Source organism: Salmo trutta, unplaced genomic scaffold (genome assembly GCF_901001165.1).
Source record: "Salmo trutta unplaced genomic scaffold, fSalTru1.1, whole genome shotgun sequence".
NCBI lineage: Eukaryota > Metazoa > Chordata > Actinopteri > Salmoniformes > Salmonidae > Salmo > Salmo trutta.
Genome location: NW_021823412.1, coordinates 499,286 through 513,564, shown reverse-complemented (window position 1 = coordinate 513,564; position 14,279 = coordinate 499,286). Strand labels below are relative to the sequence as shown.

Below are 14,279 nucleotides of genomic sequence, written 5' to 3'. Positions count from 1 at the left end.
GTAAGATTAGGGAGGTTAAGGCAATTAATAGGCCATAGTGGCGAAATAATTACAATTTAGCATTAACACTGGAGTGATAGATGTGCAGATGATGATGTGCAAGTAGAGATACTGGGGTGCAAAAGAGCAGAAAATAAATAACAATATTGGGATGAGGTAGTTGGGTGGGCTATTTACAGATGGGCTGTGTACAGGTGCAATGATCGGTAAGCTGCTCTGACAGCTGATGCTTATAGTTAATGAGGGAGATATAAGTCTCCAGCTTCAGTGATTTTTGCAATTCGTTCCAGTCATTGGCAGCAGAGAACTGTAAGGAAAGGCGGACAAAGGAAGTGTTGATTTTGGGGATGACTAGTGAAATAAACCTGCTGGAGTGCGTGCTACGGGTGTTGCTATGGTGACCAGTGAGCTGAGATAAGGCGGAGCTTTACCTAGCAAAGACTTATAGATGACCTGGAGCCAGTGGGTTTGGCGACGGACATGTAGCGAGGGCCAGCCAACGAGAGCATACAGGTCACAGTGGTGGGTAGCATATGGGGCTTTAGTGACTAAACGGATGGCACTGTGATAGAACTCTAACAAGTCTTCTGATGGTTTAGTGTGTGGTATCTTCTGTCATTGTTGGTTCATAATGCCTGGTGAAACATTGTTAGGTATTTGAAATTGTCTAATTAAATTAAATACAATTATAGTGATCAGACTGCATAGTAACCATATATGTTATCACACACACACACGCACACACACACACACACACACACACACACACACACACACCCTCAAAACAAAAAATCTATCAATAATGACTGCAAAAGGGAGAAGTGTCAGTCACATGCGTCATTGGGTTATATGAAGTAAACCAACTGGTTCCTACAGAGAGGTGGTGTTTCAGGGAAACACTTTGTACTGCGACGCTTCCTTCAGTATATGGAAATACTTTGTACTCTCCCTTCAGTTCACCAGACAGATAATCACCAGACAGCAGGATGGAGAGCAGAGATCAACACAGAGGGGAGAAATAGATTACTACTGTAAGTTGCTGTTGTGAGGGTGTGGTGTGTCTTATTTCATTTTTGTGTAACCTTTATTTAAACTTTTTTTATCTAGGCAAGTCAGTTAAGAACAAATTGTTATTTACAATGACGGCTTAAAGGGGAACAGTGGGTTAACTACCTTGTTCAGGGGCAGAACGACAGATTTTTACCTTGTCAGCTCAGGGATTCAAGCCAGCAATCTTTCGGTTACTGGCCCAACGCTCTAACCACTAAGCTAGCTACCTGCCACCCCAGTCTCAGTGTGTGTGTGTGTGTGTGTGTGTGTGTGTGTGTGTTGTAACAGAATGCTACATGTGACTAAGAGGAGGTCAGTAACAGCAGATAATTGACAGGCTCATCACACAATAACAGGTTTATACCGGTGTGAACTGGAAGTAGCCTAAACCTATGGATGTTACATTGAACTGGGTGAATGGAATATGAATGACAGTAACCTAAACCTATGGATGTTATATTGAACTGGCTGAATGGAATATAAATGACAGTCATCCAACATGCTGTAATAGAAATAAGGCCATGCTCATGAAAAAAGGAATTGTCCTCCCTCATCTTAAACGGCACTGTCCGCCACTGGGCAGGACCTTTTTCTATGGAAGAAGCCCTTTGTTATTCTAAGCTTTTTAACTAACTCATCAATATGCTTTTTAACCTTGTACTGCAGTGGGCTGAATCAGGCTCACACAGAGTGATTCTGGGTAGTCTTAACACATCTACTTTGAATGAAAAGTATACACCTTACACACATGGTTATGGGCTTAGATAAAAGAATACACCTGTATCATGTCAGATACAGAGATGAAATGTATTACATTTAGAGTTTTTATCCCAATATTACCAGTGGTGGAAAAAGTACTCAATTGTCATACTTGAGTAAAAGTAAAGATACCTTAACAGAAAATGTCTCAAGTAAAAGTGTAAGTTACCCAGTAAAACACTACTTGATTAAAAGTCTAAAAGTATCTGGTTTTACATGTACTTAAGTACAGTGGTAGAAAAAGTACTCATGTTTCATACTTGAGTAAAAGTACAAAGTAAAAGTAAATGCTATACATCAGATCAGAGGCAGTAGGGATGACAAAGCGTTATATTGATAGGTGCCATAATTCTGTCCTGCCTGAGCCTTTTTGATGCTCCCAAACTTGATGTTTTAATACAGCTTTGGTGATTAAGATTTATTTTTAAAAGTGGTCTCACGAGCAAAACCCTTTATCGATAGTCTTGAGTAAATTGGCAATTGCATTGGGCAAGACAAAGAAGGGGAATCTGTGCTTGGTTTGTAATCAAATGAAACAAAATGGTAAAAAAACATTTGTTTTTATGTTTCTAAATACCAGGTTTACTGGCACGAAAAACACATCTCTCTTGTTCCATGAGCATATGGGTACTGTGTGTCACGGCTGGAAAGGCTGCCATTCCTCTGTCAAAATCCATGCCACAACAGAGGCCTCCTGAGTGGCCCAGCGGTCTAAGGCACTGCATGCAGTGCTGAGGTGTCACTACAGCTTGGTGTATGATCCAAGGCTGTTGTAGCTGGGAGCTCCAAAGGGCGGTGCACAATTGGCCCAGCGCTGTCTGGGTTAGGTGCTGGTGGGTTTTTTTTTTGGCTCAAATGAATGTCACATTTTACTTTTCATAGCAGGTTAGGAGAATTAACATATTAGGAGAATTAACATGGCAGGTACGGAGAATTAACATGGCAGGTTAGGAGAATTAACATAGTAGCTTAGGAGAATTAACATAGTAGGTTAGGAGAATTAACATGGCAGGTACGGAGAATTAACATGGCAGGTTAGGAGAATTAACATAGTAGCTTAGGAGAATTAACATATTAGGAGAATTAACATGGCAGGTACGGAGAATTAACATGGCAGGTTAGGAGAATTAACATAGTAGCTTAGGAGAATTAACATAGTAGGTTAGGAGAATTAACATGGCAGGTACGGAGAATTAACATGGCAGGTTAGGAGAATTAACATAGTAGCTTAGGAGAATTAACATATTAGGAGAATTAACATGGCAGGTACGGAGAATTAACATGGCAGGTACGGAGAATTAACATAGTAGGTTAGGAGAACTAACATGGCAGGTTAGGAGAATTAACATGGCAGGTTATGAGAATTAACATAGTAGGTTAGGAGAATTAACATGGCAGGTACGGAGAATTAACATGGCAGGTTAGGAGAATTAACATGGCAGGTACGGAGAATTAACATGGCAGGTACGGAGAATTAACATAGCAGGTTCGGAGAATTAACATGGCAGGTTAGGAGAATTAGGTTAAGGTTATGAAAAGGGTTGGGTTAGCTAAAATGCAACAAATTTCAAATTTTGACGTTAATTTGACAAAAGCTGTATCCCTTCTAGCCATGTCCTGTTTCCTCCGACACATTGGTACGGCTGACTTCCGGGTAAAGTGAGGAGTGTGTTAAAAAGTAGGCAGCTTGGCGGGTCATGTTTCGGAGGACACATGTCACCACCATCGCCTCTCCCGAGCCCAGCGCCGCCTGAAATTGATATATGGTGCACGTTTTTAAGGACACACCTCAGATATTGTCACCCCTCCTACCTCAGATATTGTCACCCCTCCCACCTCAGATATTGTCACCCCTCCTACCTCAGATATTGTCACCCCTCCCACCTCAGATATTGTCACCCCTCCTACCTCAGATATTGTCACCCCTCCCACCTCAGATATTGTCACCCCTCCCACCTCAGATATTGTCACCCCTCCTACCTCAGATATTGTCACCCCTCCTACCTCAGATATTGTCACCCCTCCTACCTCAGATATTGTCACCCCTCCCACCTCAGTGCAGGTGAGCTCATATAAAACGGGTAAATTACCAATCCTGGCGCACAGATTGGAAAATAACAGAGTGCCGGTCATAATTGCCAACAAGCATGCATTTGACAATTGTGCTGACTTAACGTCAGCCAACAATAGAGCCCTAATTAACAGCTTCACTGTGAACCCTTTCATTTTTATTTACTTCACCTTTATTTAACCAGGTAGGCCAGTTGAGAACAAGTTCACATTTACAACTGCGACCTGGCCAAGATAAAACATAGCAATATGCGTCATTGGGTTATATAAAGTAAACCAACTGGTTCCTACAGAGAGGTGGTGTTTCAGGGAAACACTTTGTACTGCGACGCTTCCTTCAGTATATGGAAATACTTTGTACCGCGACTCTTCCTTCAGTATATGGAAATACTTTGTACCGCGACTCTTCCTTCAGTTCACCAGACAGCAGGATGGAGAGCAGAGCTCAACACAGAGGGGAGAAATAGATCACTACTGTAAGTTGCTGTTGTGTGTGTGTGGGTTTGTGTGTGTGTGTTGTAACAGAATTCTACATGTGACTAAGAGGAGCGCAGTAATGACAGATAATTGACAGGCTCACAACACAGTAACAGGTTTAAACCGGTGGGCTATTTACAGATGGGCTGTGTACAGGTGCAGTGATCGGTAAGCTTCTCTAAAAGCTGATACCTCTAGTTAGTGAGGGAGAGAGCCGGTCCTAATTGCCAACGAGCATGCATTTTACAATTGTGCTGACTTAATGTCAGTGTGACGCTTCTCGTTGGGAATAGAATGGGACCAAAGCGCAGCGTGGAAAGTGTTCATGATTTTATTCGATCAACAAAACACTCAAACAAAGTAACAAAACAAAAAGCGAACAGTTCTGTCAGGTGACAGAAACTAAACAGAAAATAACTAACCACAAACACAGGTGGGAAAAGGCTGCCTAAGTATGATTCCCAATCAGAGACAACGATAGACAGTTGCCTCTGATTGGGAACCATACTCGGCCAAAACAAAGAAATAGACAACATAGAATGCCCACCCCACATCACACCCTGACCTAACCAAAAGGAGAAATAAACGGCTCTCTCAGGTCAGGGCGTGACAGTCAGCCAATAATAGAGCCCTAGTTTTAACAGCTTCACTGTGAACCCTTTCATTTTTATTTACTTCACCTTTATTTAACCAGGTAGGTCAGTTGAGAACAAGTTCACATTTACAACTGCGACCTGGCCAAGATAAAGCAAAGCAGTGCGACAAAAACAACAACACATATGGGATATACAAACGTACAGTCAATAATACAATGGAAAAATCTATATACAGTTTGTGAAAATGTAGTAAGATTAGGGAGGTTAAGGCAATTAATAGGCCATAGTGGCGAAATAATTACAATTTAGCATTAACACTGGAGTGATAGATGTGCAGATGATGATGTGCAAGTAGAGATACTGGGGTGCAAAAGAGCAGAAAATAAATAACAATATTGGGATGAGGTAGTTGGGTGGGCTATTTACAGATGGGCTGTGTACAGGTGCAATGATCGGTAAGCTGCTCTGACAGCTGATGCTTATAGTTAATGAGGGAGATATAAGTCTCCAGCTTCAGTGATTTTTGCAATTCGTTCCAGTCATTGGCAGCAGAGAACTGGAAGGAAAGGCGGACAAAGGAAGTGTTGATTTTGGGGATGACTAGTGAAATAAACCTGCTGGAGCGCGTGCTACGGGTGTTGCTATGGTGACCAGTGAGCTGAGATAAGGCGGAGCTTTACCTAGCAAAGACTTATAGATGACCTGGAGCCAGTGGGTTTGGCGACGGACATGTAGCGAGGGCCAGCCAACGAGAGCATACAGGTCACAGTGGTGGGTAGCATATGGGGCTTTAGTGACTAAACGGATGGCACTGTGATAGAACTCTAACAAGTCTTCTGATGGTTTAGTGTGTGGTATCTTCTGTCATTGTTGGTTCATAATGCCTGGTGAAACATTGTTAGGTATTTGAAATTGTCTAATTAAATTAAATACAATTATAGTGATCAGACTGCATAGTAACCATATATGTTATCACACACACACACGCACACACACACACACACACACACACACACACACACACACACCCTCAAAACAAAAAATCTATCAATAATGACTGCAAAAGGGAGAAGTGTCAGTCACATGCGTCATTGGGTGATATAAAGTAAACCAACTGGTTCCTACAGAGAGGTGGTGTTTCAGGGAAACACTTTGTACTGCGACGCTTCCTTCAGTATATGGAAATACTTTGTACCGCGACTCTTCCTTCAGTTCACCAGACAGCAGGATGGAGAGCAGAGCTCAACACAGAGGGGAGAAATAGATCACTACTGTAAGTTGCTGTTGTGTGTGTGTGGGTTTGTGTGTGTGTGTTGTAACAGAATTCTACATGTGACTAAGAGGAGCGCAGTAATGACAGATAATTGACAGGCTCACAACACAGTAACAGGTTTAAACCGGTGGGCTATTTACAGATGGGCTGTGTACAGGTGCAGTGATCGGTAAGCTTCTCTAAAAGCTGATACCTCTAGTTAGTGAGGGAGAGAGCCGGTCCTAATTGCCAACGAGCATGCATTTTACAATTGTGCTGACTTAATGTCAGTGTGACGCTTCTCGTTGGGAATAGAATGGGACCAAAGCGCAGCGTGGAAAGTGTTCATGATTTTATTCGATCAACAAAACACTCAAACAAAGTAACAAAACAAAAAGCGAACAGTTCTGTCAGGTGACAGAAACTAAACAGAAAATAACTAACCACAAACACAGGTGGGAAAAGGCTGCCTAAGTATGATTCCCAATCAGAGACAACGATAGACAGCTGCCTCTGATTGGGAACCATACTCGGCCAAAACAAAGAAATAGACAACATAGAATGCCCACCCCACATCACACCCTGACCTAACCAAAAGGAGAAATAAACGGCTCTCTCAGGTCAGGGCGTGACAGTCAGCCAACAATAGAGCCCTAGTTTTAACAGCTTCACTGTGAACCCTTTCATTTTTATTTACTTCACCTTTATTTAACCAGGTAGGTCAGTTGAGAACAAGTTCACATTTACAACTGCGACCTGGCCAAGATAAAGCAAAGCAGTGCGACAAAAACAACAACACATATGGGATATACAAACGTACAGTCAATAACACAATGGAACGAGAGGGCGGGGTCAGAGCTCCAATCTCCAATGGGGCCGACCAATCAGCTGCTTGGAATCCAGGAAGCCATCCTGAAACACACACATACAAACACACAACAACACAGAAACTGGGGAACGTAATACTGTTTCGCTGCCAGACAAGGCTCCGCTGATAGCCAGGTGTAGCAGTGGTAAGATGTTGGGACTGCTGTTGGGACAGCTTTATGTAGGCCCTAACAGCTTGTGGGTACCGTTTGTTACCATTATAATGCAATTAATGTATTGTGGCTTTGCTGGCATGCATCCCACTTTTTATATTTTTTTGCCCCACCAAGATTTACATGCTAAAATTGCCACTGCACCAGGGGAAAGAGAAGAAGCAAGTAAGTACGTTTTTCCCAAGGAAGAGGAAGTGAGAAGGCCATGGACACCCCCTACCAAAAGATCATCACACTCTTTCACAGGCAGGGATGGACCACATGCAGAGGACATGTGAAATGCTATGTGTCAAACACAGTGTGGCGTGAGATACACTACATGACCATACACTACTGCTCGTTGAACATCTCATTCCAAAATCATGGGCATTAATATGGAGTTGGTCCCCCCTTTGCTGCTGTAACAGCCTCCACTCTTCTGGGGCTTTCCACTAGATGTTGGAACATTGCTGTGGGGACTTGCTTCCATTCAGCCACGAGCATTAGTGAGGTCGGGCACTGATGTTAGGCAATCAGGCCTGACTCACAGTCGCCATTTAAATTCATCCCAAAGGTGTTTGATGGGGTTGAGGTCAGGGCTCTGTGCAGGCCATTCAAGTTCTTCCACACCGATCTCGACGGAACTGGGGCACTGTCATGCTGAGACAGGAAAGGGAACGCGTTTTTAGTGCTCCAGAGTCCAATGGCGGCAAGCTTTACACCACTCCAGCCGATGATTGGTATTGCGCATGGTGATCTTAGGCTTGTGTGCAGCTGCTCGGCCATTGAAACTCATTTCATGAAGCTCCCCACAAACAGTTATTGTGCTGATGTTGTTTCCAGAGGAAGTTTGGAACTTGGTAGTGAGTGTTGCAACCGAGGACAGATGATTTTTACGTGCTTCAGCACGTAGGCAGTCCTGTTCTGTGAGCTTGTGTGGCCTACCCCTATGCGGCTGAGCCATTGTTGCTCCTAGACGTTTCCACTTCACAATAGAAGCACTTACAGTTGACTGGAGCAGCTCTAGCAGGGCAGGAATTTGATGAACTGACTTGTTGGAAAGGTGGCATCCTATGATGGTGCCATGTTGAAGGTCGCTGAGCTCTTCAGTAAGGCGTTTCTACTGCTAATGTTTGTCTATGGAGATTGCATCAATGTGTGCTTGATTTTATACACCTGTCAGCAACAGGTGTGGCTGAAATAGCCGAATCGACTAATTTGAAGGGGTGTCCACATATTTTTGTGTATATATAGATATTTGTGTACCTTGTTGTCAGGGTCCCTAGGGCAGAATGGAGGAGGATAGCGTGTCGTTCCACCTTTTGAATAGTGTAACTTTTACTTCACCTAAATTTAACATTCTGTCAAAGAGTTCAACTTAATAAAAACATGTTTTCTCAACTCAAGATCTTTAAATATGTAAAATGAATAAATTACCATAGTTAGTGCCAAATAAAGTGTTGAAGTTTTAATCTTCAGTAAGCCTATTTCAAAACTTAAAATTTCGGGTGAAACTGTGTACATTTACTTGTGAATAAAAAAAAAAAAAACTGAAATCAAGGTGTGTCAATTTGTTTGTCAACGTGCCGTTTTAAAAACAATGCCGCTATTGTGGAGTAAACCTATTTTGGGTGAAGACGAGTAACTATGAGTAAGGGCAAACATCATGATATGCTTGATAGATGATTTTAACAAGACATCCGATTACCATTTAGAACGGTTGGTTCTTTTATAGTTAATCAGATCAATGATGGATCACTGGATACAGGAAATGTACGTCTCTCGTCTGCCCCTGCAAATCGGTCGGCATATGCGTCATCACACTCATCTGATTGGAGGTTTCCTGCAATCCGGCATATGCATCATCACACTCCCTCATTGACTTCGTGGCTGCGGTAACTAGTGACGACGCTGCACTTGATTTAATTTAGCCGGGTTCAATGATTGTCAGAACACATTTCCTCTTAATTCAAACCCCGGTGCGCCGGGCAACATAAACTGATTCCACCTCAAGTGAACTCAAGCACATTCAGCAATAGCGCTGCATGGGTCTATTGACTAAATGGAACAAAACGGGGAGGGACCTACCTGAATTTGTCAAATAGAAATGTATTTGCTACGTTTTGCTATGGTTGGCTACAGTGTGTACTAATGAATACACCCAAGCTCAGGTTCAATATTGTAACCAATTAAACGTACTTGCTTTAAACCAAACACACCAAATGTTCTTATCATCATTGGACATTTTCCTGCATAACAAATACATTCGTTTCACCTTGGCTGCATTTACACAGGCAGCCCAATTCTGATATTGTTTTCCACTAATTGGTCTTTTGACCAATCACATCAGATCTTTTTAACATCCAATCTTTTTCAGAGCCAGTCTGATTGGTCTGTCTAAACGCAGTCCTTGTAGGCTATTTCTAAACCAGAATAAGAAAAATGGTGTGTATGCTGCAGTCTCTTAAAGGGTTGGATTATTTAGGAATAAATACCTGTCAGCTATTTTAACTGTCTGTAATGTCTAATTGTTACATTTTTACATGCCTACTATTGCCTTTTAATTTAAACTGGAAAGCTGTTTGTCTGAAATGTCTTTTTAGTTTGTGTGTGTAAACCCCAGGTAGACTAGCTGTTGTTATGGAGTCAGGGGATCCAACCAGGTAGACTAGCTGTTGTTATGGAGTCAGGGGATCCAACCAGGTAGACTAGCTGTTGTTATGGAGTCAGGGGATCCAACCAGGTAGACTAGCTGTTGTTATGGAGTCAGGGGATCCAACCAGGTAGACTAGCTGTTGTTATGGAGTCAGGGGATCCAACCAGGTAGACTAGCTGTTGTTATGGAGTCAGGGGATCCAACCAGGTAGACTAGGTGTTGTTATGGAGTCAGGGGATCCAATCAGGTAGACTAGCTGTTGTTATGGAGTCAGGGGATCCAATCAGGTAGACTAGCTGTTGTTCTGGAGTCAGGGGATCCAACCAGGTAGACTAGCTGTTGTTATGGAGTCAGGGGATCCAACCAGGTAGACTAGCTGTTGTTATGGAGTCAGGGGGTCCAACCAGGTAGACTAGCTGTTGTTATGGAATCAGGGGATCCAACCAGGTAGACTAGCTGTTGTTATGGAGTCAGGGGATCCAACCAGGTAGACTAGCTGTTGTTATGGAGTCAGGGGATCCAACCAGGTAGACTAGCTGTTGTTATGGAGTCAGAGGATCCAACCAGGTAGACTAGCTGTTGTTATGGAGTCAGTGGATCCAATCAGGTAGACTAGCTGTTGTTATGGAGTCAGGGGATCCAACCAGGTAGACTAGCTGTTGTTATGGAGTCAGGGGATCCAACCAGGTAGACTAGCTGTTGTTATGGAGTCAGGGGATCCAACCAGGTAGACTAGCTGTTGTTATGGAGACAGATGATCCAACCAGGTAGACTAGCTGTTGTTATGGAGTCAGGGGATCCAACCAGGTAGACTAGCTGTTGTTATGGAGTCAGGGGATCCAACCAGGTAGACTAGCTGTTGTTATGGAGTCAGGGGATCCAACCAGGTAGACTAGCTGTTGTTATGGAGTCAGGGGATCCAACCAGGTAGACTAGCTGTTGTTATGGAGTCAGGGGATCCAACCAGGTAGACTAGCTGTTGTTATGGAGACAGATGATCCAACCAGGTAGACTAGCTGTTGTTATGGAGTCAGGGGATCCAACCAGGTAGACTAGCTGTTGTTATGGAGTCAGCTGACATATTGGGCTGTCTTAATTGTTTGTGACCATGGACAGTAAATTAAGAAAAGTATCTCTCGTCACGTCGACCAAGTAAAAGTGACATGCAACAAAAGGAAAATGATCTACTGGTAGTTAAATATAGGGCTAAATAAAATGTCAAAAGATTGAGAATGCTTTCTGGTTACACAGATCGGAAAGGCGGTGGTCCGTTTTGCTCACTTCAGGTGCACTTGATTTAACGTGAGCCAATGAGTTCAATGATTGTCAGCACACACCATTGTCTTAATGCAAACCCCACCAGCCAGTGTGCAGGAGTAGATAATCTGATCGCACCTCAAGTGAACTCAAGCAGTGGGTGTAGGCCTTTTCAGTAAACGGAACAAAACGGAGAGCGACCTACCTGAATATGTCTAATAGAAACGCTTGTTTCTGTTGCTAAACATTTTGCTACGGTTTTCTACAGTGTGCACTGTGAACTAATGAAAACACCCCAGCTCTAACTCAATCGAACGTACTTGCCTTTCGCCTCCCGTCCACCAGATGCTTCAAACTCTTTGTGTTCCACAACGCTACGTTAGGGATGCCGCACTAAACTGTGGTGTGTTCTGTGTACTGCATGCATTCAATATTTTCAATTTGTGCGTTGCTTTACCATGCGATGGTACAAATGGAAGTACACGCAGACTCCAACTAGCTAGCTTTTAGCGAGTTGAAAAGCAAACCACACGTGTGTCAAGTATGGAAAATGCTGGCTAGACATCCGGCAAAACAAAACCTCATATGCATCTGGTGGACGTCGGGCATTATGTTGTGTTCATAACCAAGCGGGAAGGTAGTTGTGCTTGTAAACAAATTATAGTGTTCAAAAACCATATGAATCAGTGGAGGCTGCTGAGGGGAGGACAGCTCATAATAAATGGAATGAAGTGCAATGGATGGAATAGAGTGAATGGTATCAAACACATGAAAACCCCTGTTTTTGATACCATTCAATTTACTCCATTCCAGACATTATTATGAGCCGTTCTCCCCTCAGAAGCCGCCACTGATATTCATATATTGCTTTTTTATAAATAGTGTTTTGTTGTTACCAACAACGGTTGGAACCGGTTCAGGGAATAATAATTAACATTTTTCGAGGAACAGAATCAGAACTAAATCTATACTGCTCCAGAACAGAACCGTTATTTTAAAAGCGTGGAAACCAGTTAATAACATTATTTTGCGTTCCGGGCATCTTTTTTTCCAGTCACACAAAAACCCTCACTCTGTCACTCAGAAATGTATTCCAGTGTCTGCCTGCCAGCTGAACATCTTTGCCAGTGTGCAAAGTCTACTGTAGCGTGATTCAGAAATTAGGGAGAGATAATTCATTACAGGAGAATGTATTAACTTTTCCAATGCTAGTTAAGGATACTATGGTTATTAAGTTTCACAGTGGATTTATTAACTCCAAAAAGGTAAGACGTGTTTTTATTTTAATTTTGGTGGGTCTCTGCACACACAAGCTAACTAACAAACTAGCGTTGGCCGAACATTAGTTAAGCCAACTCTGAAGTTAAAAAACATTCAAAGTTCCTTCATAGACGCCGGTCCAAAGTAGGTATAATTCTGTAGACGCAATTCAGATAATTCATGTCGTAACAACAAGATGCCAAGCCTCCTCCTCCAAGCCTCCTCCTCCAAGCCTCCTCCTCCAAGCCTCCTCCTCCAACCTCTCACTCTTTCTACACGCTCAAAATGTCAGTCGCATCTTGCGACATACACTGTCCAATGCATTTTATTAGCTTGCCCGCTCCATAGCAAGCTGCTCTATCAGCACTGATTGGTGAAGTAATTTAATGTCGAGCTAAATAAATGTTGATTTCAGAGGTTTTAAAAAAGGAACGATATAAACTGTTACTTTTGTTTTGTTTTAAACCGGTTCATAACTTAATTTTGCTGGTCTGAACAGTGGAACGGAACGGAAAAAAATAATGGTTCTGTTCAGAACGAAACAATTGGAAAAGAATTTCAGTTCCAACTCCTGGTTGTTACATTTAACTGACAAATGCTGTTATCGAGGTAATTTCCTTTTAGTAGGTGACGTCGTTGTGGGAACTCTGTGACCATGGACACTATAAGTCTTGTCATTGTTAATGGTACTTCAACAATGTTCAGAAATATTGACTGTTCAGTTATTTCTTATTGTAGCTGAGTGAGCTGTGACTGACATCTAAAATGAGTCTCTCTGGGGAGAGAGAGGAGGAGACCACTGCCTCCAAAATGAGTCTCTCTGGGGAGAGAGAGGAGGAGACCACTGCATCTAAAATGAGTCTCTCTGGGGAGAGAGAGGAGAGGACCACTGTCTCTGAAATGAGTCTCTCTGGGGAGAGAGAGGAGGAGACACCTGCCTCTAAAATGAGCCTCTCTGGGGAGAGAGAGGAGAAGACCACTGCCCCTAAAATGAGTCTCTCTGGGGAGAGAGAGGAGGGGGCCACTGCCTCTAAGATGAAGTATTCTGAGAGAGAGGAGGGGGCCACACCCTCTAAAAAGAGTCTGCCTCAAGACACCAGTTCTAAGAGGTAAGAGATCAATTGTAAATATAGTTATTTTAAAGATATACAACACATTTTAAGAGAAGTGTTTCCAAATTACATAACATGTAGGCCTATATCATTAAGTTAAAAAATCCTAGGACCAACTGCAAACACAAGCTAGGTTTCTTTCCAGCTGGTGAAACATATTTTAATGTCAATATTCTAAAATCAGCAGAAAAATTACATTAATATTTTCCCACCAGGGATGTGGGAAACGTGATGACATTCCTGTTATGGTGCAGGTAGACTACCTACATTAATAGATTCCTGTTATGGTGCAGGTAGACTACCTACATGATGACATTCCTATTATGGTGCAGGTAGACTACCTACATTAATAGATTCCTGTTATGGTGCAGGTAGACTACCTACATGATTACATTCCTGTTATGGTGCAGGTAGACTACCTACATTAATAGATTCCTGTTATGGTGCAGGTAGACTACCTACATTAATATATTCCTGTTATGGTGCAGGTAGACTACCTACATTAATAGATTCCTGTTATGGTGCAGGTAGACTACCTACATTAATAGATTCCTGTTATGGTGCAGGTAGACTACCTACATTAATAGATTCCTCTTATGGTGCAGGTAGACTACCTACATTAATATATTCCTGTTATGGTGCAAGTAGACTACCTACATTAATAGATTCCTGTTATGGTGCAGGTAGACTACCTACATTAATAGATTCCTGTTATGGTGCAGGTAGACTACCTACATTAATAGATTCCTGTTATGGTGCAGGTAGACTACC

At 42.5% G+C, this 14,279-nt stretch overlaps 1 long non-coding RNA gene across 1 annotated transcript; it reads left to right on the top strand.

Annotated features, from left to right (window-relative positions):
• Positions 1-3,844: 3,844 nt before the first annotated feature.
• LOC115190828 (uncharacterized) lies at positions 3,845-13,252 on the top strand. The gene is made up of 2 exons (XR_003877427.1): positions 3,845-4,355; positions 13,135-13,252. It is a non-coding gene; the product is annotated as an uncharacterized LOC115190828 (long non-coding RNA).
• The last annotated feature ends 1,027 nt before the right edge of the window (positions 13,253-14,279 follow it).